At 41.8% G+C, this 26,589-nt stretch overlaps 1 long non-coding RNA gene across 1 annotated transcript; it reads right to left on the bottom strand.

The window, feature by feature from the left end:
- Window positions 1–23,841: 23,841 nt before the first annotated feature.
- Window positions 23,842–25,835, bottom strand: LOC119366812. Its single transcript, XR_005176115.1, has 3 exons — window positions 25,662–25,835; window positions 24,827–24,918; window positions 23,842–24,077 (listed from the first exon to the last, which is right to left on the bottom strand). It is a non-coding gene; the product is annotated as an uncharacterized LOC119366812 (long non-coding RNA).
- Window positions 25,836–26,589: the final 754 nt, after the last annotated feature.

Genomic DNA, 26,589 nt, shown 5'->3' with positions numbered 1-26,589 from the left:
GGTGGGTCTCCGGTGTCCATCTTCTGCTATATCATCGCTTTTACCCTGAAAAAAATCGTGGGCAAGCTTACGGGACGAAACTCCACTGCCACAAGGCAGAACCTTGGCGGAATCAATCTAGGGCTCCGGCGGAGCTGTTCTGCCGGGGACACTTCCCTCCGGGAGGGGGAAATCATCAGCAACGTCATCACCAACAATCCTCTCTTCGGGAGGGGGTCAATCTCTATCAACATCTTCACCATCACCATCTCCTCTCAAAACCCTAGTTCATCTCTTGTATCCCATCTTGTATCAAAACCACAAATTGGTACCTGTGGGTTGCTAGTAGTGTTGATTACTCCTTGTAGTTGATGCTAATTGGTTTACTTGGTGGAAGATCATATGTTCAGATCCTTTATGCATATTATTACTCCTCGGATTATGAACATGAATATGCTTTGTGAGTAGTTACATTTGTTCCTGAGGACATGGGTGAAGTCTTGCTATTAGTAGTCATGTGAATTTGGTATCCGTTCGATATTTTGATGAGATGTATGTTGCCTTTTCCTCTAGTGGTGTTATGTGAACGTCGACTACATGACACTTCACCATTATTTGGGCCTAGAGGAAGGCATGGGGAAGTAATAAGTAGATGATGGGTTGCTAGAGTAACAAAAGCTTAAACCCTAGTTTATGTGTTGCTTCGTTAGGGGCTGATATGGATCCATATGTTTAATGTTGTGGTTAGGTTTACCTTAATACTTCTTTTGTAGTTGCGGCCGCTTGCAATAGGGGTTAATCATAAGTGGGATGCTTGTCCAAGTTAGGGCAGTACCCAAGTACCAGTCCACCCACATATCAAATTATCAAAGTACCAAACGCGAATAATACGAACGTGATGAAAACTAGCTTGACGATAATTCCCATTGTGTCCTCGGGAGCTCCTTTCTCATTATTAGAAATTATCTAGGCTTATCCTTTGCTACATAAAGGATTGGGCCACCTTGCTGCACTTTATTTACTTTATTTACTTGTTACTAGTTACCATTTATCTTATCACAAAACTATCTATCACCTACAATATTTCAGTGCTTGAAGAGAAAACCTTACTGAAAACCGCTTATCGTTTCCTTCTGCTCCTCCTTGGGTTCGACACTCTTACTTATCGAAAGGACTACAATTGATCCCCTACAATTGTGGGTCATCAAGACTCTTTTCTGGCGCCGTTTCCGGGGAGTGTAGCGCTGTTGGTGAGTGGAACTTGGTAAGGAAACATTTATATAGTGTGCTGAAATTTTCTGTTACTTGTCTCTATGGAAACTAATCTTTTGAGGGGCTTGTTTGGGGTATATTCACCCCAACCAGAAGAGCAAAGAGTTGCTCCTCAACCTACTGAACTTTATGAAAATATTCCCTTTGAGATTCCTTCGGGTATGATAGAGAAACTACTAGCTAATCCATTTGCAGGAGATGGAACATTGCATCCCGATTTACACCTTATCTTTGTGGATGAAGTTTGTGGATTATTTAAGCTTGCATGTATTCCCGATGATGTTGTCAAAAGGAAGGTCTTCCCTTTATCTTTGAAGGGAGATGCATTGACATGGTATAGGCTATGTGATGATACGAGATCTTGGAATTATAAGCGATTGAAGTCGGAATTTCACCAGAAGTTCTATCCTATGCATCTTGTTCATCGTGATCGTAATTACATATATAATTTCTGGCCTCGCGAAGGAGAAAGCATCGCTCAAGCTTGGGGGAGGCTTAAGTCAATGTTATATTCATGCCCCAATCATGAGCTCTCTCGGGAAATGATTATTCAGAACTTTTATGCTCGGCTTTCTCTTGATAATCGCAACCTGCTCGATACTTCCTATGTTGGTTCTTATATGCTGAAGACTATTGATTTCAAATGGGACTTATTGGAAAGAATTAAACGCAACTCTGGAGATTGGGGTTTCGACGATGGTAAGAAGTCAGGTATGACACCTAAGTTCGATTGTGTTAAATCTTTTATGGATACCGATGCTTTCCGTGGATTTAGCTCTAAGTATGGACTTGACTCTGAGATAGTAGCTTCTTTCTGTGAATCTTTTACTAGTCACGTTGATCTCCCTAAAGAGAAGTGGTTTAAATATAATCCTCCTCTTGAAGTTAAAGTAGTTGCACCTATTATAGTCGAAGAAAAGACTATTAACTATAGTGATCCTATTGTTCCTACTGCTTATGTTGAAAAACCTCCTGTTCCTGTTAGGATAAAGGATCATGCTAAAGCTTCAACTGTTGTTCGTAAGAGTAATACTAGGACTTATACACCTCCTAAGCAAATTAATGTTGAACCTAGTATTGCTATGGTTAAAGATCTCTTGGATGAGGATTTAGATGGGCATGTTATTTCTTTCTGTGGTGAGGCTGCCAATATTGCTAGACGTGATACTAAGACACGTAGACCTGTCGTAGGCATGCCTGTTATTTCTGTTAAAATAGGAGATGATTGTTATCATGGCTTATGTGATATGGGTGCTAGTGCTAGTGCAATACCTTATACTTTATATCAAGAAATTATGCATGACATTGCACCCATTGAATTAGAAGACATTGATGTTACTATTAAGCTTGCTAATAGGGATACCATTAAACCCTTTGGGATTGTTAGAGATGTTGAAGTTTTGTGTGGGAAGGTTAAATACCCTACTGATTTTCTTGTTCTTGGTTCCCCACAAGATGATTTTTGTCCCATTATTTTTGGTAGACCCTTCTTGAATACAGCTAGTGCTAAGATTAATTGTGAAAATAATATTGTCACTGTTGGCATAGATGGTATGTCTCATGAGTTTAATTTTGCTAAGTTTAGTAGACAACCTTGTGATAGGGAACCACCTAGTAAGGATGAGATTATTGGTCTTGCTTCCATTGCTATTCCTCTAACTGATCCGTTAGAACAATATTTGCTAGACCATGAAAACGATATGTTTATGAAGGAAAGGGATGAAATAGATGAAGTGTTCCTTAAACAGGAACCTATGCTGAAACATAACCTTCCGATTGAAATTCTTGGGGATCCCCCTCCACCCAAGGGTGATCCCGTATTTGAACTCAAACCATTACCTGATAATCTTAAGTATGCTTATCTTGATGAAAAAGAAATATATCCTGTTATTATTAGTGCTAACCTTTCAGAGCAAGAAGAAGAAAGATTATTGAAAACTCTGAAGAAGCACCGAGCAGCTATTGGATATACTTTGGATCTTAAGGGCATTAGTCCCACATTATCCCAACACAAAATTTAAGTGGAGAAAGATGCCAAACCAGTTAGAGATCCTCAAAGACGACTAAATACCAAGATGAAGGAAGTGGTAAGAAAGGAGATACTAAAGCTCCTTGAGGCAGGTATTATTTATCCCGTTGCTGATAATGAATGGGTAAGCCCTGTTCATTGTGTTCTTAAAAGGGAGGTATTACCGTGTTCCTAATGATAAAGATGTATTGATCCTGCAAAGAATTATTATAGGTTATTGGATGGTAATTGATTTCCGTAAGTTAAATAAAGCTACTAAGAAAGATCATTACCCTTTACCTTTTTATTGATCAAATGCTAGAAAGACTATCCAAACACACACATTTCTGCTTTCTAGATGGTTATTCTGGCTTCTCTCAGATACCCGTGTCAGTGAAGGATCAATCTAAAACTACTTTTACTTGCCCTTTTGGTACTTTTGCTTATAGACGTATGCCTTTTGGTTTATGTAATGCACCTGCTACCTTTCAAAGATGCATGATGGCTATATTCTCTGACTTTTGCGAAAAGATTTGGAGGTATTCATGGATGACTTCTCAGTCTATGGATCCTCTTTTGATGATTGTTTGAGCAACCTTGATCGAGTTTTGCAGAGATGCGAAGACACTAGTCTCGTCTTGAATTGGGAAAAGTGTCACTTTATGGTTAATGAAGCCATTGTCTTGGGGCATAAGATTTCCGAGAGAGGTATTGAAGTTGACAAAGCCAAAGTTGATGCTATTGAAAAGATGCCATGTCCCAAGGACATAAAAGGTATAAGAAGTTTCCTTGGTCACACCGGTTTTTATAGGAGGTTCATTAAGGACTTTTCTAAAATCTCTAGGCCTCTGACTAATTGATTGCAAAAAGATATTCCTTTTGTCTTTGATGATGATTGTGTGCAAGCATTTGAAGTACTTAAGAAAGCTTTGATCACTGCACCTACTGTTCACCCGCCTGATTGGAATTTACCTTTTGAAATTATGTGCGATGCGAGTGATTATGTTATAGGTGCTGTTCTAGGGCAAAGAGTCGATAAGAAATTGAATGTTATCCAGTATGCTAGTAAGACTCTTGATACTGCCCAGAGAAATTATGCTACTACTAAAAAAGAGTTCTTAGCAGTTGTGTTTGCATGTGATAAGTTTAGACCTTATATTGTTGATTCCAAAGTTACTATTCACACTGATCATGCTGCTATTAAATATCTTATGGAAAATAAAGATGCTAAGCCTAGGCTCATTAGATGGGTTCTCTTGCTCCAAGAATTTGACTTGCATATTATTGATACAAAGGGAGCCGAGAACCCCGTTGCAGATAACTTGTCTAGGTTAGAGAATGTTCTTGATGACCCACTGCCTATTAATGATAGCTTTCCTGATGAACAATTAGCGGTCGTTAATGCTTCTTGTACTGCTCCTTGGTATGCTGATTATGCTAATTACATTGTTGCTAAATTTATACCACCTAGTTTCACATACCAGCAAAAGAAAAAGTTCATTTATGATTTAAGACATTACTTTTGGGATGATCCACACCTTTATAAAGAAGGAGTAGATGGTGTTATTAGACGTTGTGTGCCTGAGCATGAACAGGAACAGATTCTACGTAAGTGTCACTCTGAATCCTATGGAGGACACCACGCTGGAGATAGAACTGCACACAAGGTACTACAATCTGGTTTTTATTGGCCTACTCTCTTCAAAGACGCTCGTAAGTTTGTCTTATCTTGTGATGAATGCCAAAGAGTAGGTAACATTAGTAGACGTCAATAAATGCCTATGAATTATTCTCTTGCTATTCAACCGTTTGATGTTTGGGGCTTTGATTATATGGGACCTTTTCCTGCCTCTAATGGTTATACACATATTTTAGTTGCTGTTGATTACGTTACTAAGTGGGTAGAAGCTATTCCAACTGGTAGTGCTGATCATAACACTTCTATTAAAATGCTTAAAGAAGTTATTTTTCCGAGGTTTGGAGTCCCTAGATATCTTATGACTGATGGTGGTTCACATTTTATTCATGGTGCTTTCCGTAAGATGCTTGCTAAGTATAATGTCAATCATAGAATCTCATCTCCTTATCACCCGCAATCTAGTGGTCAAGTAGAGTTGAGCAATAGAGAGCTCAAATTAATTTTGCAAAAGACTGTGAATAGATCTAGAAAGAATTGATCCAAGAAACTTGATGATGCATTATGGGCCTATAGAAGAGGTTTGGAGTCCCTAGATATCTTATGACTGATGGAGTCAATCCGTTTAGCAGCCAGAGAAGCACACATAGCACATGGCCTGTGTTTGTGTGGATGTACAACCTTCTCCCCTGGTTGTGCATGAAGAGGAAGTACATTCACATGAGTATGCTAATTGAAGGGCCGAAACAACCAGGGAACGACATCAATCTATATCTGGGGCTGCTAAAAGAGGAGCTAGACACGCTGTGGAAAACGCCAGTCAATACGTGGGATGCGGCAGTGAAAGAATATTTCCCTATGAGAGCCGCACTGCTCACGATGGTGCACGACTATCTCGGTTACGGATATGTCGCGGGGCAGGTGGTCCACGGATTTTGTGCATGCGTCAGGTGCATGGATGACACAACGTATCGCCAGCTAGATAGAGATCCTGGGTCTTCGAAACCATGTTCATGGGACATCGAAGGTGGCTTCGTGACGATGACGCATGGAGAAAACGCAAGGATCTGTTCGATGGTGAAACCGAACCCCGAAGACGCCCACGTACAAGGAGCGGTGAGGAAATAGACGAGCTATTGAAAAATTGGAAAAAGTGCCCACCGCCGGGAAAGAAGCGAAAGGCGCCAGAGCCGCTGCTGAAGGTATGGAAAACGAGGTCTATTTTCTGGGACTTGCCATACTGGAAGATCCTCCGTGTGCCTCACAGCCTTGATGTCATGCATATCACGAAGAACGTGTGCGAGAGTCTGCTTGGTACCCTGCTCAACATGCCAGAGAGGACCAAAGATGGGCCGAAAGCAAGGGCAGACTTGCAATCAATGGGCATCAGGGAGGAGCTTCACGCAAAACTCCCTGATGATGATGATGAGGCGAAGGACACGAAAAGTCATCGCAAAGGCAAAAAGGCCAAGAAGATCGAATACGACTGCCCTCCTATCTGCTTCACTCTAAGTCAGGAGGAGATCGAGCAGTTTTTCACCTGCCTCGTAGGAGTAAAACTTCCTTACAGTTACGCGGGGAAGATAAACATATATCTAGACTCAGCGAAGCAGAAGTTCAGTGGGATGAAGTCTCGGGACTGTCACGTGCTGATGACGCAGATACTTCCAGTTGCAATCCGTGGGATCATGGACGCGCACATCCGTGAAACGCTATTTGGCCTATGCAACTTTTTGGACGTCATCTCTCGAAAGTCGGTTGGCATGAGGCAACTCAGAAGGCTACAGGAAGAGATCGTGGTGATACTATGCGAGCTTGAGATGTACTTCCCGCCCGCATTCTTCGATGTTATGGTGCATCTGCTGGTCCATATCGTGGAGGATATCATCCAACTCGGGCCGATGTTCCTGCACAGCATGATGCCGTTCGAAAGGATGAATGGTGTCATCAAAGGATACATTTGCAACAGGGCACGTCCAGATGGAAGCATAGCTAAGGGCTTTCTGACCGAAGAGTGCATCTCCTACTACACGAATTATCTAGGCATCGAGAACCCCGTTGGTCTGCCCGTCAACAGGCACCTCGGCAGGCTCGCTAGATGGGGTCACCGCAAGGGTCACCGCAAAATGCATGTCGACTTCAAGGGTCGACTCGCCGACTTTGAAAGAGCAAACCTAGTCGCGCTACAACACATATACGTGGTTGATCCTTGGGTGGTAGAGCACAAAACCTTTATTGAGAAGACGTACAATGACCGAGGCCAACAGAGGACATACGGAGATATAATCAAAGAGCACAACTCATGTTTCATGCGTTGGTTCAAGGACAAGCTTCTATCGTACCCTTTACATGAGGATTCTTCCGCGGAAGAAAAACTCATATTCGCCTTGTCACAGGGCGCCGAGCACAACCTGATGACCCGTGAGGCATACGATATCAACAGCTACACATTCTACACCGAGGAAAAGGACATGAAGAGTGATGATTATCAGAACTCCGGGGTAACGATGGAATCCTACACTAGTAACGACAAGGACAGATACTACAGAAGGATCGATGAGATCTTGGAGCTGAGCTATGCTGGAGAGAAGGTCTCGATGTTCCGTGTCAGATGGGCCAAGAGCGTCCTAAAATAAGACCGGTATTTCACCACCATGGTTATACCCGAAGCCAAATCCAAGACCGCGGGCGCAAACGTCACCGCGAAAAATGAGCCATGGGTACTAGCTTCCCAAGTGGACCAATGCTTCTTCATTACCGACCCGTCAAAGCCCAGTCGTGTTGTCGTGAGGAGAGGCAAAAGGAAGATCATTGGAATGGATGGAGTCGCCAATGAGCAAGACTTCGACAAGTATGGCGACCCGAAGATGGAACATGATGACGACGATGAAGTACCATACACCACAAGAAGAAGCAGCACCACCCTACCTAAAGGACGTTTGTTCAAGAGAAGAACTCCATTTGCGAAAAAGAAGGGCAAGAAGATTGTGAAAAGATAGCTAAGATCGAATCACGACGTGTCAGCCATGCGTGTGTGTGTCAGTGGCAAGCTCAATTATTACATGCAACTAAGTTGAAGTATGGAAATGGCATTTCTTCTCTTCTAGTCCTCTATCCAGTAACCTCTTTTGTTCAAAACCGTGGGGATTAATGTTGTCTGTACTTACCTTCCTTTTGTAACTTCTCCATCACCAAGTTGAAGTATCGACCACCTTCTTCTTTTCACTACTAGGGAAAAGCCTAGCAGCAGCGCGGGTTTTGGGCCTATTAGTAGCGTGGGGGCCGGCGCTACTAATAAGGCGCTACAGCTAATGTATAGCAGTAGCGCGGGTGCCACCCGCGCTACTACTACGCCCGTTAGTAGTAGCGTGGGTAAAAACCCACGCTACTACTAATTTTCAATTTTTTGAATTTTTTTTCGATTTTTTCCCCTAATTTTCAAATTTCTGAATTATTTTAACCTTCAATCTCTAATCACCCTCATCGGTGCTCAATTTAATCTTTAATCACCCCTCATAATCCCAAATCATCTAACTTCCCAGACGGTCACCCATCCTCTCACTACTCCAGCCTGAGCACGCTTAACTTCCAGGTTCTATTCTCCCTCGTTTCCAAGTCTGCACTTATTGTTTTCCTGACAGTAGTAAGATGTCAATCCTATTAACCTCGGGAATTTAGCTTGAGCATGAAGTCACACATTTCACTGTTTGAGTTTGAAACTATTGTTCTAAAAAATAACACTAATATTTAGTAACACTAATATTTTTTGAATAATTAGTTTGACCATTGTTTGACCACAGTTTGACCATACTTTGACCAGATTTGACCAAAATTCAAAAAAATTGAAATAATTATTTAGTAACACTAATATTCTTGAATAATTAGTTTGACCATAGTTTGACCAGATTTAACAAAAATTAAAAAAAACTGAAATTTGATGATTTTTTTTGCCTCAAGATCTTAAAAGCCCCGTAACTTTTTTTGCCTCGAGAGACTTTGCAAATAAAGTCGAAATTCATATTTGCAAATTTTCCCAACAACTAGACCACATATCACATGGGAAACTTATTTTCTTTTATTTTTTTAAAACTGAAAAGGCGATCCAGGGGGGTAGAGTTTGAAACCCAGTATTTAGTAGTAGCGCGGGTTTTTACCCCTCGCTACTACTATGGCATGTCCCCGAGGGGCACGGTTGAGACCGATTAGTAGTAGCGAGGGGTAGAAACTTAGTAGTAGCGCGGGTTTATAACCATCGCTACTACTATGGCATAGTCCAGGGGCACGGTAGAGACCACTTAGTAGTAGCGAGGGGTAAACACCAACACTATTGCTATCAACTTAGTAGTAGCGAGGGTTAAAAATCCGCGCTACTACTATGGCATGTCACGGGGGGCACGGTAGAGACCGCTTAGTAGTAGCGAGGGTTAAAAACCCGCGCTACTGCTATCAACTTAGTAGTAGCGAGGTTTAAAAATCTGCGCTGCTAGTAAGTAGCAGTAGCGAGGGTTTTTAACCCTTGCTACCAGTAAGCGTCTGTGTATAAGCTTTTCCCTAGTAGTTTGGATTTGGAATTTTTGTTCTTCTTATCCCACTTGTTTTGTTGCAAATCATCATTTACAGGCACCTTGGGCTTCTTTGTGTTTTCTTCTGGTATTTTAATTGTTTTTATTTATGTTTATGCTGGTAAAATAAAAAAAGTTAGTAATGGCGCACCAGGAGAAGGTGCGCCATTGCTATCACGGTGTTAATGGCGCACCCCTAGAAGGTGCACCAATGATATACCAATTTTTATTTATGTTTATTCTGGTATTTTATTTTTCAGTGTTCCTTTTCCTGTTAAATTTGCAAACATTTTTTGAAAATGAGAACATTTTTTCTAACTCAAAAAAAGTATTGAGTTTGTTATTATTTTTTGAAATCATGAATATTTTTAAATTTCATGGGCACTTTTTGCATTCATGAATAGTTTTTCAAATTTGATGATAGTAACTCACAAAAAGTAACCTCTTTCTAAATTTATGGTCATTTTCTAAAAAATTATTACATGCAACAAAAAATCCAAAAAAAATTTAGTAATGGCGCACCTGGAGATGGTGCGCCATTGCTATCATTGTGTTTATGGCGCACCAGTAAGAGGTGCGCCATTGGTATACGAATTTTTATGGCGCACCCCTAAATGGTGCGCCATTGCTAACCCTCTCCCCACTAAAAAAGGCAAAGATAAAAAAACACCGTCGATCCCAAATCCCCAATCCACTGCCCCCGATCCCTCGACCTACTGCTCCGTCGCCGCCCCGACCCACTGCGCCGCCGCCCCGACCCACTGCGCCGCCACCAGTCACCCCGCGCCGCACGGAGACGTCTAGGAGGACCGCCATCGACTGCTTCTTCATCTATGGGCTCTCAATCGACCGGAGTTGCACCGTATCGTCACCATCACCGTCTTCCCCAACCTCGGCCTCCCTCGTCCACCTCATCACATCGCTCCGCCCCGGCCACCCCCGACCTCCTGAGCTCGTTGTCGAGCACCTCGGTGAGGCCCTCGACCGATTTCCCCCTTCCCCCATCGGGTTCGTTGCCGTAGCCGCCGTCGCCGAGCTCCTGCCCATGGCTGCGCTCGCCCTCTGCCGGGCGCTCCTGTGTGCGTAGTTTCCTTGGTCGCGCCCGTGTGCTTGATGCCGTTCTGCTTGGCTACTGCTGGCTATCGCTTCTCTATTGCTGCTGACCCTTACCACTGCTGCCACTGCTTGTTCTCTTTTCTTTTCTCCCCTAGGGTTGACATGCACAACATGCCATTGCATATTTTGTGCTTTTTCCATGACACATTCTTGCAAGATTGTCTCTCTCTCCCCTCGTGGTTGGGGGAAAATCATACATGCTCTTCTAATCGCCGGTACCAGACATACTTGTATGTCATGTCGCTTTTGTGCATATGCTTTTGGTTTGCAATGGGGCCATCAAAAGGTGCATGGAGCCAGCCATCCTATCTAGGGCCAAAGCCGCCCACAAGAACACCAGAGGAATTCAAGGCTTGACATGACTTGTGTGAGATGTGTCTGTACTTATTACTCGATTAGCTACCACACATCAATGAGGACTATCCTGTCTACTGACTTAATCTACATTAGTGCATTGTGATTAACTGTAAGATGCTTGGTGTCACCCTTGACAAGTAGTAGATCATCATGGGCAGTTGGTAGTATGCCTGTTGGAACTATAGTAGGTGCAAATGCAGTGAAAGAACATGGCAACCATGAATGTGTATGTGTGTGTGTTTGAGAGAGATAGAGAGAGAGACTTAACTTTATTGTGGTGTGATGCATGTTGCAAGAAAAGAACAAAAATAGAAACCATATAGCAGAACAATTAATGGGTCATGATGGATACTAGGAGAGGGTGTGAGGTCAATGGGCCTGAAGCTGAAGGTGTCTGCCTTGCACCAATGTGCTATGGTGTGCATGTATGTGCACCCCTGCTTGCCATGTCTCCCCTGCCATTGCCATCATACGGGCTCATGTCACTTAACATGAACAATTAATTTTCTTGTAATGCAGAGCATGTTGATTGCCTTTTGCAATCAAGTTAAAAAATGGAGAAAGGAATTCCGAATTAATTCATATATGTGCTTCTATGTCTTGCTGCAGTTACTCATTGTTGTGCAAGTTGGACAAGATTTTTTGGCAACCTTACCTTACTATTTGAACCAAACATCCCCTATTCTAAGTTTCACATCAAACCTGCTGGTAGTACTTTCTTTTCTCCTTTGTCATAGTTTACTTGTTACTGCTATTTGTCCTACTCAAGGAGATATCCAAACTTTATGGCATATGCTATATTGCCCTTCTCTCTGTGCATAGAAAATATTTGTTCAATCTATTTAATGGATGGTTAAGTTTGCTTCATGTTGTATAATATCAGTGGTTTGACATTGTAAGCTATAACAATATTTGTTTTACTTGTTGTAGATACCTCATCTAAGGCCTAGATCGTGAAGAAGGTTTTGAAGATCCAAAAGACCAAGGAGAAGCAGCTATAAGGTCAGAGAATTACAGAGAGTGTGCTCTGTTTTATGTATGTAACCCTGCCTACTGCACCTATTTTTTGGGCAGTGGCAAGATCCCAATATTGTGATGCTACTTCTACTGTAGATCCCAAACTTGTGATGCTGCTGCTACTTTTTCTGTAGTTGTTTCTACTATTGTTTCATAGAAATGGGTTCATAGTGGCCTGAAGTGGGGCTTGAACCTGCTCAACTGTCTGTCACCACTCACCAAGACCATGATGTCCAGCCCAAACCATCTATCTGATGGCTGTGGGCTTCTATATGCTGGCAGCTTCCATGGTGTATAAAATTGTCTTATGAAATGCTGGCAGCTTCTGATGTGAAATGACCCCTTTCTCCTGAAATGTTGATTAATTTCTGTTTCGATTGAGAATGGGGCACTCCTAGGTCAAGAAAATTAGCAAAGGTCATGCCCAATTTTCATGACCTAGAAGGTGCTCGATTCTCAACCGAAACAAAAATTAATCAACATTTATAGTTTGACCTAGAAGATGCCCAATTTGTTAACTCTAGTAGTGTACTCCTGTTAAATGCAGTCTAGTTACTCTTGTTGTTCAGATTCACGATGTAAGCTCATAGTTTAAATGTTTGTTTAATAAGTAGATGCCACAAGCAGAAATAGTTGTCCCTGAAAAAGAATAAGTAAAAGAATACCTATAGGAGTAGATGGAAGATCATGGAGACATAACATAGATGGCATAACTAAGTTACCATGGAGACATAACCAGAAAAGAGAATAGCTTTGCGATGGAAGATCAATCCCTTTTAAGACATCCACAATTTTTCTCCTTGGCAGGAAAGTGGTTTTATGGGTATTATCATAAAAGTTAATCCTAACAAAACTCCCATCATTAGAATTAATAAGGGGACCTCCAATACCAACCTAGTACACCAAAAATATAAGACTGAGTTAGGTTACAGGGAGAAGTACAGGGAGAAGTTGCGCAATGCCAAAGACATAGCTGTTTACAGTATGCGCTTTAATATAAGAGTAGTAAATTAAGGAGAAATTTCAGATTGTTTTTTTAAGAATACCAAGTTCAGATAGATAGATTCTGATGCAAGCATCTATATAAATGCAAGAAAATAACAATCACAAGTGTACCTTCTTGATTTTGCAAGTGGACAACTAAATGTCTCCACAGTCAAGTTCAGTAGGCTTTTTTCCTAGACTGCAATTAAGAAATAACTCTAGTAGCCTTTTTTCCTATTTAGAGCGAACATGGCCGACAACGATGAGGCTGGCGGTTCGGGTAAGCAATTCTGGGAGCTATCCCAAGAGATGGAGGAAGAACCTCACCGCTATGAGGACGCCGCGGAAGACACCGATCCCGACTACACAACCCCTAGTGGTGTCAGGGATGACACCACTGATGGTGCCGCCGAGGATGCCAACACTGATGATGGCAGCGCACGCACAGATGGCAGCCAACCGAAGAGGCAACAGAAGGACAGGCGCCCGAACGTGCTCAACACCGTCAAGGAGGAATTTACTGAAGTGTCCTCTAGTGGGCATCCAACGGCGCCCAAAGAATTAGTCAGTGGGTACTCGGGACAACTCGGGCGCATTCTCCGGAGCACCGTCTCGATCAGCACTAAGAACCTAAGGCATCTTGACTGACGGAATTTGCGCAACCTCCTCTTCACGAAGTTGCACGAACAATACAAGTTCCCCGGTGACTTCACAAACACATGCCTCTCAGGGAATAAAGTGAACAGTGCCGCCCTCACGAAGATGAGCACGGCCCTGGCTACTTGGAGAGCCGCGGTGAAGAGAAGGATTCTAAGAGGTGATAGTTATGAGAAGATCAAGGAGAAAAATCCTTCGATCAGCGAAGCTGACTACCGGGAGTTCAAGATCAAGTGCGAGAGCAACGCATCCGCGGAATCAAGTCAGTGGGGGGGGGGAAGATATGCGGGACTTGAACTTAGGGGTCCACAAACTCGGTCCCGGCGGTTACAGAGTGGCGGAACATATATGGGACAAGGAGGACGCGGAGCGTGCCGAGCAAAGCCTACCGCCCCTCTTCGATAAATACTGTGACAAGCAGACCAGGAACTATGTTAGGGCCCGGTACAAGGTGGACCCGGTAACAAAGGAGCTTACCACGGATCCGAAGACCAAGGCGCTTGAGCTTGTTCTGGTAAGGAATACACCCTCGTGTAATTAGCTCCATATGGTTGTATTCTAATTAATGAAGCCAAATTTCTAAATGGTTCACGTTCCTTCCACAAGGATAAGCAGTAGCGCGGGTCGTCTCAGAGCTCCCCTTGGGACACCACTTTAAATAGGGCGTTGAACATAATGAAACACAAGGATAAGTTCAGTAAGCCGTCGTCAGCTGGTCGTGTGGCCGGCAAAGGCTTGTCCATGAAATGGTCGGAATACTATAACATTGGGCGAAAGGAGAGAAAGACCAGCTCAGGAAGCCAGGAGCGCAAGGTTCAAGAACTCAAGGCACAAGTGGCGCGGATTCTGGAGATAGTCAAAGAGCAAGTGGGAGACCAACTGGGAGCGACGATCACCGCCATTATGCCTACCTTGGTTGAGGGGCTGCAGGCGTGGATTGCGGGCGGCCAACAGGGGCCGCCCCTGATACGTCTCCAATGAATCTATAATTTTTGATTGTTACATGCTATTATATTACCTCTTTTGGATGTTTATGGTCTTTATTTTACACATTTATATCATTTTGGGACTAACCTACTAACCGGAGGCCCAGCCCATATTGTTGTTTTTTTGCCTATTTCAGTATTTCGAAGAAAAGGAATATCAAACGGAGTCCAAACGGAATGAAACCTTCGGGAGCATGATTTTTGGAACGAACGTGATCCGGAGAGCTTGGAGTGCAAGTAAAGAAGCTTCCGAGGGCCCCACGAGATAGGGGGCCGCCCCCGCCCCCTGTAGGGCGCGCCCCCTGTCTCGTGGGCCCCTCGGGCGGCCACCGACGTACTTCTTCCTCCTATATATACCTGCGTACCCCGAAAACATCCAGGAGCACCACGAAACACAATTTCCACCGCCGTAACCTTCTGTATCCGCGAGATATCATCTTGGAGCCTTCGCCGGTGATGTCTACTACACAACCTTCTTCTTGTAGACGTTGTTGGGCCTGCAAGTGCACAGGTTTGTAGGACAGTAGCAAATTTCCCTCAAGTGGATGACCTAAGGTTTATCAATCCGTAGGAGGCGTAGGATGAAGATGGTCTCTCTCAAACAACCCTGCAACCAAATAACAAAGAGTCTCTTGTGTCCCCAACACACCCAATAGAATAGCAAATTGTATAGGTGCACTAGTTCGGCGAAGAGATGAAGATACAAGTGCAAAATAGATAGTAGACGAAGGTATTTGTAATCTGAAATTATAAAAATAGCAAGGTAACGAGCGATAAAAGCGAGCGTAAACGATATTGCAATGGTAGGAAACAAGGCCTAGGGTTCATACTTTCACTAGTGCAAGTTCTCTCAACAATAATAACATAGATAGAACATATGAAAAGCCCTCAACATGAAACAAAGAGTCACTCCAAAGCCACTAATAGCGGAGAACAAACGTAGATATTATGATAGGGTACGAAACCACCTCAAAGTTATTCGTTCGGATCAATTTATAAAAGAGTTCGTACTAGAATAACACCTTAAGACACAAATCAACCAAAACCCTAATGTCACCTAGATACTCCATTGTCACGTCAAGTATCCGTGGGCATGATTATACGATATGCATCACACAATCTCAGATTCATCCAACCAACATAAAAGTACTTCAAAGAGTGCCCCAAAGCTACTACCGGAGAGTCAAGAACGTGTGCCAACCCCAATGCATTGGTTCATGGGTGGAACCAACAAGTTGGTCACCAAAACATACATCAAGTGGCACATGATATCCCATTGTCACCACAGATAATCACGGCAAGACATACATCTAGTGTTCATAAAAAGACTCAATCCGATAAGATAACTTCAAAGGAGAAACTCAATTCATCACAAGAGAGTAGAGGGGGAGAAACATCATAAGATCCAACTACAATAGAAAAGCTAGGGATACATCAAGATCGTGCCATAGAAGAACACGAGAGAGAACACGAGAGAGAGAGAGAGAGATCAAAACACATAGCTACTGGTACATACCCTCAGCCCCGAGGGTGAACTACTCCCTCCTCGTCATGGATAGCATCGGGATGATGAAGATGGCCTCCGGTGATGGGATCCCCCTCCGGCAGGGTGCCGGAACAGGGTCCCGATTGGTTTTTGGTGGCTACAGAGGCTTGCGGCGGCGGAACTCCCAATCTATTTTCCGTTCTGGAAGTTTTAGGGTACGTAGGTATATATGGGTGCAGGGGGTACGTCGGTGGACCTCCGGGGTGCTCACGAGGTAGGGGGCGCGCCCAGGGGGGCGTCCCCCACCCTCGTGGGCAGCCCGGGACTCCCCTGGCGTGCACTCCAAGCCCATCAGGTTCGTTTCCTTCCAAAATTAACTTCTCCAGTTGATTTCGTTCCATTTTGACTCCGTCTGATATTCCTTTTCCTCAAAACACTGAAATAGGCATAAAACAACAAATCTGGGCTGGAACTCCGGTTAATAGGTTAGTCCCAAAAATAATATAAAAGTGGATAATAAAGCCCAATATTGCCTAAAACAGTAGATAAAGTAGCATGGAGCAATCAAAAATTATAGATACGTTGGAGACGTATCAAGCATCCCCAAGCTTAATTCCTGCTCGTCCTCGAGTAGGTAAATGATAAAAAGAATTTTTGATGCGGAGTGATACTTTGGCATAATTTCAATGTAAATCTTCTTACTTGTGATATGAATATTCAGATTTGAAAGATTCAAGACAAAAGTTCATATTGACACAAAAATAATAATACTTCAAGCATACTAATCAAAGCAATCATGTCTTCTCAAAATAGCATGGCAAAAGAAAGTTCATCCCTACAAAATTATATAGTTATGCTATGCTTCATTTTCGTCACACAAAGATGTTCCCAACTTCTATACCCCCGATGACAAGCCAAGCAATTGTTTCATACTTAAATAATCTCAAACTTTTTCAACCTTCACGCAATACATGAGCGTGAGCCATGGATATAGCACTATGGGTGGAATATAATATGATGATGGGGATTGTGTGGAGAAGACAAAAAAGGAGAAAGTCTCACATTGACAAGGCTAATCAACGGGCTATGGAGATGCCCATCAATTGATGTCAACATGAGGAGTAGGGATTGCCATGCAACGCATGCACTAGAGCTATGGATGCTCAACAAAAGAAAACTAGTGGGTGTGCATCCAACTTGCTTGCTCATGAAGACCTAGGGCATTTGAGGAAGCCCATCATAGGAATATACAAGGCAAGTTCTATAATGAAAAATTCCCACTAGTATAAAAAGACAACTTATGAGACTCACTACATGAAGAACAAGGTGCTACTTTGAAGCACAACTTATGGGACTCACTATATGAAGAACAAGGTGCTACTTTGAAGCACAAGTGTGGAAAAAGAGATAGTAGCATTGCCCTTTTTAATATATTTTTGGGCCTTTCCCTTTTTTTTGGCCTTTCTCTTTTTTTTTGATTGGGCAATGCTATAATAATGATGATCATCACACTTGTATCGATTGCAACATAAGGATTACAACTCGAAACTTAGAACAAGATATGACTCTATATGAATCCCTCCGACGGTGTACCGGGATGGTGCAATGAATCAAGAGTGACATGTATGAAAAATAATGTAAGGTGGCTTTGCCACAAATATGATGTCAACTACATGATCTTGCAATGGCAATATGACAAAAGTAATGTATGTCATGATGATGATGAACGAAATGGTGGAAAGTTGCATGGCAATATATCTCGGAATGGCTATGGAAATGCCATAATAGGTAGGTATGGTGGCTGTTTTGAGGAAGATATAAGGAGGTTTATGTGTGATAGAGCGTATCGTATCACGATGCACCAGCGAAGTTTGCACCAACTCTCAATGTGGGAAAGGGCAATGCACGGTACCGGAGAGGCTAGCAAAGGAGTAAAGGTGAGAGTGCGTATAATCCATGGACTCAACATTATTCAAAAGAACTCATATACTTATTGCAAAATTTTAGAAGTCATCAAAAATCAAGTACTACGCGCATGCTCCTAGGGGGATAGATTGGTAGGAAAAGACCATCGCTCGTCCCCGACCGCCACTCATAAGGATGCACAAGCTAGGTACACTTCATGTTTCAAATTTGTTACACAACTTTAACCACACGTGCATGCTACGGGACTTGCAAACTTCAACACAAGTATTTCTCAAATTCATAATCACCCAACTAGCACGACTTTGATATTATCACCTCCATATCTCAAAACAATTATCAAGCATCAAGCTTATCTTAGTATTCAATTCACTCAAAAGAAAGGTTCACATATCTTGAACACCAAGTATATATTAACATTAAGAAAATTACCATGCTATTAATGATTCTCAAAATAATCTAAGTGAGGCATGAGAGATCAATAGTTTCTTTAAAACAAATCCACCACCATGCTCTAAAATATATAAGTGAAGCACTAGAGCAAAAATTATCACGCTCAAAAGATATAAGTGAAGCACTATGAGCAATAACAAAGACTACTCCGAAAGATATAAGTGAAGATCAATGAGTAGTCGAATAATTATCCAAATAAATGAAGGCTCTCTCTCATTAAAGGATTTCAGATCTTGGTATCTTATTCAAACAGCAAGCAAAGCTAAAGAAAACTACAATGCAAGGATAGCACAACTCATGTGAAGAAGCAAAAACTTAGGCTCAACCGGCATCCCCAAGCTTAGATGCTTGAGACTTCTTGAAATATTATCTTGGGGTGCCTTGGTCATCCCCAAGCTTGATCTTTTGTGTCTCCTTAATTCCTCTCATATCATGGTTTCTCTTTTTATCAAAAGCTTCATTCACAACAAACTCAACAAGACTCGTGAGATAGGTTAGTATAAACCAATGCAAAACCTTATCATTTTCTACTGTAACAAATCACTAACATTATTATTCAACATTTGCATACTAAATGCCTCTGCATATTTAATACCCCTATCCTTAAATAGAATCATTAAACAAGCAAACATATGCAAACAACGCAAACATAACAGCAATCTGCCAAAACAGTACAGTCTGTAAAGAATACAAGAGTATCAATACTTCCCTGACTCCAAAAATTATGGACTAAAATTCCCACTGTAATAAATTTATCAGATCTCAGTATACAAAAATATTCAACGTTAGACCATGCTCTGACTTTTCTAGGGTATTTTTGCAACAGCAGTAAACTTTCTGTTTTCAAACAGCAACATGCAAACTAGCAAAATAAGCATGGCAAAGGCTATCCTTGACTTTTTTATTGAAAATAAAGAGGCAAAACATTAATCTAACTAACAGCAAGCAAACACTAACAAAAGAAAATGACGCTCCAAGCAAAACACATATCATGTGGTGAATAAAAATATAGCTCCAAGTAAAGTTACCGATGAACGAAGATGAAAGAGGGGATGCCTTCCGGGGCATCCCCAAGCTTAGGCTCTTGGTTGTCCTTGAATATTACCTTGGGGTGCCTTGGGCATCCCCAAGCTTAGGCTCTTGCCACTCCTTATTCCATAGTCCATCGAATCCTTACCCAAAACTTGAAAACTTCAACCACACAAAACTTTAACACAAAACTCGTAAGCTCCGTTAGTATAAGAAAATAAAACCACCACTTAGGTACTGTAATGAACTCATTCTAAATTCATATTGGTGTAAAACCTACTGTATTCTAACTTATCTATGGTTCATACCCTCCGATACTACTCATAGATTTATCAAAATACGCAAACAACACATAGAAAACAGAATCTGTCAAAAAACAGAACAGTCTGTAGTAATCTGTATAAAACGTATACTTCTGGAACCCCAAAAATTATGAAATAAATCGATGGACCTGAGCAATTTGTCTATTAATCATCTGCAAAAATAATCAACCTAAAAACACTCTCCAGTAAAAAATGGCAGCTAATCTCGTGAGCGCTAAAGTTTCTGTTTTTCACAGCAAGATCACATAAACTTCACCCAAGTCTTCCCAAAGGTTCTACTTGGCACTTTATTGAAACAAAAGCTATAAAACATGATTACTACAGTCGCATGATCATGTGGACACACAAAAACAGTAAGGATAAATATTGGGTTGTCTCCCAACAAGCGCTTTTCTTTAATGCCTTTTAGCTAGGCATGATGATGACAATGATGCTCACATAAAAGATAAGAATTGAAACATAACGGGAGCATCATGAAGCATATTACTAGCACATTTAAGTCTAACCCACTTCCTATGCATAGGGATTTTGTGAGAAAACAACTTATGGGAACAATAATAAACTAGCATAGGATGGCACAACAAGCATAGCTTCAAGAATTTAAGCACATAGAGAGGAAACTTGACATTATTGCAATTCCTACAAACATATATTCCTCCCTCATAATAATTTTCAGTAGCATCATGAATGAATTAAACAATATAACCAGCACCTAAAGCATTCTTTTCATGATCTACAAGCATAGAAAATTTACTACTCTCCACATAAGCAAAATTCTTCTTTATAGCATACGTATCATCACAATAATCATCATAAATAGGAGGCATGCTTTCATCATAGCAAATTTTCTCATCAAAGCTTGGGGGACAAAATATATCATATTCATCAAACATAGCTTCCCCAAGCTTGTGGCTTTGCATATCATTAGCATCATGGATATTCAAGGAATTCATACTAACAACATTGCAATCATACTCATCATATAAAAACATTCTATAGATTTCTTCTTCTAGCACTTGAGCACAATTTTCCTTTCCATCATACTCACGAAAGATATTAAAAAGGTGAAGCGTATGAGACAAACTCAACTCCATTTTTTTGTAGTTTTCTTTTATAAAATAAACTAGTGCCAAAACAAGAAACAAAAAGATTCGATTCTAAGATCTAAAGATATACCTTCAAGCACTCACCTCCCCGGCAACGGCGCCAGAAAAGAGCTTGATGTCTACTCAAGGTTGGAAAAAGCGCTAGGTGGTAGGCGGGCGCTGACTCTCTGCCTAGCGCCTAGCCTGCCTAGGCGGGCCTAGGCGTTTCGTATAGTAGCAGGTTAGGAGGAGAATTATTTGGGTAGACTTTGTAGCATAGTACGTTAGAAAGACAATGTGGTGATATAACATACATCAGGCAACATGGAGAGCTAAATAGTCTATTCAATGGGAAGTAATACGCCCATAGAAATATCAAATATTCAAATATATTACAGGCAAATATCACACAAGACCCAATTGGCATAGCATTATAGATTATGAGCTCAACAGTTCACACATCAAAATGAAGTTCTTTAATTCCTAGAATCTTATTGGGAAGACTTCTCTCACAATCAAAAAGGGAAATTCCACACGGACGCACACACGAATAGTTTGACTCAACGACATAAAGATATGTGATAAAAAAAGTACTTCAGAAAAGACACCCTGCATTTGGGCCTCCTCAATTATCAATAGTCATTCTCCTCATCTGAATGCATCTCCTCCTCATCATCAAACTCCTCTTCTTCAGAATCGAATTCTTCTTCTTCATAAAGTTGTCTTAGTCTTGCACTTCTACGTGGCTCGAGCAATTCATTGACTCCCATTGCTTCTCCAATGCCACTCCCTGGCATCCCTGTACTATCCATCTCCTCCTCATCATCATCCCTATAGACGATTTCTGCATAATCATCTCCGCCCTCAAAAAGAAAACCTTGAGCTTCGGTAGTTTCAGCGGATAAGAGGACATCAATGATCTTCTTCTCCTTGATCATTTGTTTCTTGGCCATCATTCTCGAGTTGAATTGTATGAACACAAGAGAGTTTAGACGTTCTGTAGTTAGCCTGTTTCTTTTCTTTGTATGAATCTGCAACATGAAAAAACATAAGGATTAAGAACAGGGAATGTTTTGACATGTGATGGACTACTCTAGCTAGATGTGAGATTAGAGAGTAGGAGACTAACATTTTCAAAGGTACTCCAATTCCTTTCATAGACCGAAGAACTTGAGGTCAATGAGAGGATTCTCACAGCCATCCTTTGTAGAGCTGGTGCTTCAGTTCCATAGAGCCTCCACCAAGATGCTATGAATGAAAGCAGAGAATCAAGTGAACAATGTATTGCATAAATTCTGAATATATACTGAATAAATTAGACTTTACAAAATTACACTGCATACCTGCTTTATAATCAAAATTCTGACAACTCCTCGCAAGCTTCTTTGCAAATGATCCTTCTCTATTCTGGAATCTCTTTAATTCAAAATTGACAGCTTGATCTTGCTTGTCATCATCACCATAATAAAAGGTCTCCAGACAGCTAATGAACCCTTTGGTTATTGTCCCATCATCAAAAATATTAGTATCAGCATAGCTATAATATGGATTCAGTAAGTATGCAGCCAAGTGCAACGGAGAGTCAAGTCGATCTTTCATCTTTTTCTAAACAATATTAATCACATCTTTGTAACGTGACTCCACATTGCCATAGACTTCCTTGATCTCTTTCTTTGCCTTCACTATTTCTCCATAGACAAAACCCATAGATGGCTTGACATCCCCATCAACCAAACGAAGGACTTTTACCAAAGGCTCAAAGACATTCAGGCAAAGCTTCAAATCTTTCCAAAAAGCCATGCTCATCATCGTAGCTGTTGCTACCTTTCCTTTTTTTGATTTAACTTCTCTTAGTTTGTCCCATCTACCATCAACCACCATCTTCCTCAGTTGATCCTTTTTTTCTAGAAGGCTTTCCAAAGTTAGATAAGCAGAAGCAAACCTAGTGACCCCTGGCCTTATGATCTCTTTCCCTGAAGAGAAGTGTCTCATGCAGTCCAAGGTCCGTGTGTGCCCATAGACAAAGATAGTGAATGCTTTTGCTTTTTCAAGTACCTAACTAAACCTTGGCAGATCGCCAATTCCTTGCAACATCAAGTTAATGGTGTGCGTCGCACAAGAGCTCCAAACATGTTCGGCCGCTTCTCCAACAACATCTTCTTTGCCCCCATGTTATTAGAAGCATTATCAGTCACTACTTGGACCACATTTTCAGGACCTACTTCTTCAATTGCTTCATCCACTAATTGGAAGATGACTTCACTTGTGTGCGATACAGCCGACATCTCACTCGACCTTATAAAACTAGAACCATCAGCACTGTTTGTGCACAAGTTCATTATGCTTCTCCTCTTCCTATCTGACCAAGCATCAGTCATAATGGAGCAACCATTCTTCATCTTTTCAGCATCATGTTCTTGCAGCAAACTCTTCACTCTTGCATGTTCCTCAGTCAGCAAAGTCTCTCGAAGGTCATGTTTAGATGGCGGCTCAAATCCAGGGCCAAACCTCCCAATGGCTTCACACATTAACTTGAAATCATCGTTGTCACAAGCATTGAATGGTATAGCTACAAATGCAATACAAACAAAATTAGTAAGTGAGAAGGCAACCAACGGTCAAACATTACAAAGAAGTAAACTATAAATGGCAGTGTGGGTAAAAATAAATATTTAATTACCATGATTGTACACCCATCTATCCACATACTGTTGCACTTCATGTGTTCTCTTTTTCCAAAATTCCTTGTTTATCTTCTGTTGATGCAAGGCTTCAGCTTGAGTCAATTTAGGATCAATAGGCTGTGCCCACTTGTCAATAGGACCTAATTTGTGTGGCTTCGTGCTTCCGATATGTGCAGCTTCTTCATCTCCAACGCGAGAAATGTTCACACTTTGTCTAAGCTCTTGCTCACGGGCAGTCTTTTCCCTCCTCTTATTAGATGCATCCTCAAGAGATTTCTTGCACCTGGCTTTAGCTTCCTGAGAGCTTTTCTTGCATTTGACCACACCATTACCAATATGAGCCACATGCTGCTTGTGACGATAAACACCTCCCGTGCTCACATGGTTACAGAACATACACTTCACTTTATCCTTGTTGGAAGCATCAGCTAGACTCCCGTACTCCCATCCCACATCATCTGACTTTCTCTTAAGGACATTCTCTTCCTGCGATGCCGATGTTGCATTTGTGTCGGACATCCTACAAATAATCAAATACACAACAAGTAATAGCTCAGTAATTCGCATAGCCGATTCTAAAAAAATGGACCAGATCTACCAAAGTCTAGACCACAAGTAGGCATAAATGCAGAGAATAATCAAAGCAAGAACGCAATAAAGTTTGTTTGTACGTGTATGCGTATGTCCAGATCCTAGAATTGAAGCAATATAAATTATTAAATTATAATATCATAATATATGCAGAGCGATATAAAGTAGGCAAGAAGCTGTATATCGACAAATTCCAAGAAACTTTCTGCCGTGAAGTAAACACTAAATAGATAATACAAAAAATACCACACGGAGGAAACCAAAAAGAACATATTTTTTGCATTGCAACTTACAAGCTAATAAATGTGTAGCATTCGGAAATTATTTTGTCTTGCAATGCTTCATACCGATCCAAAAGCAATTCCCTTTTTATGCCAACTGAACAACCCCTCTGATATAGTAATTTGAAGTATGATGTGAAATAACCTCATATATGTACATTCAAGATTAACAGCAGCCACACTCACGCATATGACCCTATTTTTAGACTAGTGTAATAGTAGCAGCTACTGTGACCGTCCTATTTTGGCATCATGCAATAGAATATGATCCTTCTTCTACTCTACTACTAGTACCGTCCAGTATCCCATCTTGGCATCATGCCATGTATATAACTTAATTAACTGAGACAATCATAGAACAAACGTCATTAACATCAATAGTGCCCAGCCTGATTACCTTCAGACTAGCCGATACTTCCGTTGCTTCTTCAGGTGCTAGATATGACCAGCCGTCTTTAACCCCCTCGTAGTATGAGCTGTCGAGAACAACTGCATCAGGGAGTTATCATTATTTTCAGTCATGTCTTATTCCATTAGAAGTGTTCAGTACAGAAAAATTCATATGTTCAGTGTGTAGGGTGGTCAGGCCATCTGTTGTGGCAGCCAACATCAGTAGGCGCAGGTCAGGCAGAGGGAGCCCTGCACACTGCCAAGCCGGCTGCCAACGAGCATGAGCATGTCGGCATGCTGCGATAGACTAGGCAAGACCAGGGGCATTGAGCCAGGCCAGGCGCAGCTTTGACCTTGAGCCTGAGCAAAGTTCTTTCTCCCACAATATTGTTTATGCCCAAATACTAATTACTTCTTATTTGTTAAATCTTGTATATGCGTGAGCAAATTCATCCATAACAGCATCAAGGTATGTACAAATCAGTTGCAGAACGAACAAAATAACTATCATTTATTTGTTTGACTAGACTATGGTACTCCTACGTGAATTTGTGGTGCTTCTATGACATTTAAATTGTGAGATCTTTGCAATATGAAATAAAACTGTGGCAGCCCCTGAGTTGCAATCCTAGATTCGCCACTGGGGGGATGGATCAAACTACATCCAATTAGTAATCTAGATAAATCAATATCAATACAGAAACTACAGATCAAGTAATTCCATGAGAAGGATAGAGCAGCAATTAGCAAACAACTAGCAATCCAGGGGACGACAGAGGCTGCACACAGGCACATAGTACACAAGAAGAGAGGGGATTGACGAAATCGATTTGGCAGCTCACCTACAGTACGGAAGAAGGCGGGACCTCAGATGGCTGCGCGGGATGGCGGGGATGAAGAAGCCATGGCTGCGTGGTGAGAGGATGAGGTGAATCTCTTCGTCTCGGCAGCCGGAGGACGAAGCGACGACGGAATAGATCGAGCCGCCGCCACCCCTTTTGTGTGTATATATATGCAAAGCCTACCCTAATCTCTCCTTTCCTTCAGCCAGCAAACTTCCCGCAATCTTCTCCATTTTCTAGCGATCTTCACGCTCCTTCCCGTCCATGCTTGCAACCTCTCCCGCTCCATCTCCGGTCCGCCTTGCTCTGCCTTGCGCCGCCTCCTTGCCGCTTTTCTCCGCTCTATCATGCCTAGGCGCACGCCTGGATCCGCCTAAGTGATGGGCCCGCCTAGAACACTGATTAGGCCCAAGGCTACGCGATGGGCTGTCGCTGAGCGCTGAGGCGCGCCGAGGCGTACGCTTAATAACGCCTTTTCCAACTTTGTGTCTACTACACAACCTTCTTCTTGTAGACGATGTTGGGCCTGCAAGTGCACAGATTTGTAGGACAGTAGCAAATTTTCCTCAAGTGGATGACCTAAGGTTTATCAATCCCTAGGAGGCATAGGATGAAGATGGTCTCTCTCAAACAACCCTACAACCAAATAACAAAGAGTCTCTTGTGTCCCTAACACACCCAATACAATAGCAAATTGTATAGGTGCACTAGTTCGGTGAAGAGATGAAGATACAAGTGGAAAATAGATAGTAGATAAAGGTATTTGTAATCTGAAATTATAAAAACAGCAAGGTAACGAGCGATAAAAGTGAGTGTAAATGGTATTGCAATGGTGGGAAACAAGGCCTAGGGTTCATACTTTCACTAGTGCGAGTTCTCTCAACAATAATAACATAGATAGAACATATGACAAGCCCTCAACATGCAA

This window comes from Triticum dicoccoides, chromosome 2B, assembly GCF_002162155.2.
Source record: "Triticum dicoccoides isolate Atlit2015 ecotype Zavitan chromosome 2B, WEW_v2.0, whole genome shotgun sequence".
Classification (NCBI taxonomy): domain Eukaryota; kingdom Viridiplantae; phylum Streptophyta; class Magnoliopsida; order Poales; family Poaceae; genus Triticum; species Triticum dicoccoides.
This window is presented reverse-complemented; position numbering and strand designations above follow the sequence as displayed.